The sequence below is a fragment of the Lampetra planeri genome, chromosome 16 (assembly GCF_965212315.1).
Source record: "Lampetra planeri chromosome 16, kcLamPlan1.2.h2, whole genome shotgun sequence".
Classification (NCBI taxonomy): Eukaryota; Metazoa; Chordata; class Hyperoartia; order Petromyzontiformes; family Petromyzontidae; genus Lampetra; species Lampetra planeri.
This window is the reverse complement of record NC_136122.1, coordinates 1,464,615-1,466,986: the sequence shown is the minus strand read 5'-3', so window position 1 is coordinate 1,466,986 and position 2,372 is coordinate 1,464,615. Positions and strand designations below refer to the sequence as shown.

General features: G+C 40.2%; 1 non-coding gene across 1 annotated transcript; it reads left to right on the top strand.

Annotated features, from left to right (window-relative positions):
* The first annotated feature begins 694 nt into the window (after positions 1–694).
* On the top strand, positions 695–767 carry TRNAA-AGC (transfer RNA alanine (anticodon AGC)). The gene has a single exon. It is a non-coding gene; the product is annotated as a tRNA-Ala (tRNA).
* Positions 768–2,372: the final 1,605 nt, after the last annotated feature.

Below are 2,372 nucleotides of genomic sequence, written 5' to 3'. Positions count from 1 at the left end.
CAGCGGACGCGTGATGGGTCCATTACCCACAGGTCGATGGATCGAAGCCAGTCTATGCGATCTGGCTTCCTGTATCGCTTAGGTCGGTTTTAATTTATCGCAGATTTAAAGGTGAAGTTTGTTCTTATTTTGCTAAGTATTTTTCAAACAGTGCTATGGCCTATGACGAGATATCATCCACGACAGCCCAGCGGGGAATTAGCTCAAGTGGTAGAGCGCTCGCTTAGCATGCGAGAGGTAGTGGGATCGATGCCCACGTTCTCCAAAGCACATATGAACAAGTTCCATTTTTTGTTTGTTAGCGTGTATAAATTGAGTAAACATTTGAACGTGTCGAATGATTAAAACGTTATCAATATATTCACAATGTCAATTAAATTATTACAAATTAACTTCTTAACCCGGTATTGATGCAACCAATGATAATTTTTCAATATCTTTTCTGCACCTCATCAGGTACATGGACGTCGATAACAGCCATTTTCAAGAAAGCAGAGTGTCACAGCGGAAGCGTGATGATTCCATTACCGACAGGTCGATGGATCGAAACCAGTCCATGCGATCTGGCTTCCTGTATCCTTTAGGTCGGTTTTAATTTATCGCAGATTTAAAGGTGAAGTTTGTTCTTATTGTGCTAAGTATTTTTTAAACAGTGCTATGGCCTATGTCGAGATATCATCCACGACGGCACAGCGGGGAATTAGCTCAAGTGGTAGAGCGCTCGCTTAGCATGCGAGAGATAGTGGGATCGATGCCCACATTCTCCAAAGCACATATGGACAAGTTCTATTTTTTGTTTGTTAGCGTGTATAAATTGAGTAAACATTTGAACGTGTCGAATGTTTAAAACGTTATCAATATATTCACAAGGTTAATTAAATTATTACAAATGAATTTCTTAACCCGGTATTGATGCAACCAATGATAATTTTTCAATGTATTTTCTGCACCTTATCAGGTACATGGACGTCGATAACAGCCAGTTACAAGAAAGCAGAGTGGCACAGCGGAAGCGTGAAGGGTCCATTGCCCACAGGTCGATGGATCGAAACCAGTCCATGCGATCTGGCTTCCTGTATCCTTTAGGTCGGTTTTAATTTATCGCAGATTTAAAGGTGAAGTTTGTTCTTATTGTGCTAAGTATTTTTTAAACAGTGCTATGGCCTATGTCGAGATATCATCCACGACAGCCCAGCGGGGAATTAGCTCAAGCGGTAGGGCGCTCGCTTAGCATGAGAGAGATAGTGGGATCGATGCCCACATTCTCCAAAGCACATATGGACAAGTTCCATTTTTTGTTTGTTAGCGTGTATAAATTGAGTAAACATTTTGAACGTATCGAATGTTTTAAACGTTATCAATATATTCACAAGCTTAATCAAAATATTACAAATGAATTTCTTCACCAGATATTTGTGCAAACAATGATAGTTTTTTAATATATTTTCTGCACCTTATCAGGTACATGGACGTCGATAACAGCCAGTTACAAGAAAGCCGAGTGGCACAGCGGAAGCGTGATGGGTCCATTACCCACAGATCGATGGATCGAAGCCAGTCCATGCGATCTGGCTTCCTGTATCCTTTAGGTCGGTTTTAATTTATCGCAGATTTAAAGGTGAAGTTTGTTCCTTTTTTGCTAAATATTTTTCAAAAAGTGCTATGGCCTATGTCGAGATAAACATCCAAGACAGCCCCGTGGGGAATTAGCTCAAGTGGTAGAGCGCTCGCTTAGCATGCGAGAAGTAGTGGGATCGATGCCTACATTCTCCAAAACACATATGGACAAGTTCCAATTTTTTGTTTGTTAGCGTGTATAAATTGAGTAAACATATGAACGTGTCGAATGTTTAAAACGTTATCAATATATTCACAAGGTCAATTAAATTATTACAAATGAATTTCTTAACCCGGTATTGATGCAACCAATGATAATTTTTCAATATCTTTTCTGCACCTCATCAGGTACATGGACGTCGATAACAGCCATTTTCAAGAAGGCAGAGTGTCACAGCGGAAGCGTGATGAGTCCATTACCCACAGGGCGATGGATCGAAGCCAGTCTATGCGATCTGGCTTCCTGTATCGCTTAGGTCGGTTTTAATTTATTGCAGATTTAAAGGTGAAGTTTGTTCTTATTTTGCTAACTTTTTTCAAAAAGTGCTATGGCCTATGTCGAGATGAACATCCAAGACAGCCCAGTGGGGAATTAGCTCAAGTGGTAGAGCGCTTGCTTAGCATGTGAGAGGTAGTGGGGTCGATGCCCACATTCTCCAAAACACGTATTGACAAGTTCCATTTTTTGTTTGTTAGCGTGTATAAATTGAGTAAACATATAAACGTGTCGAATGTTTAAAACGTTATCAATATAT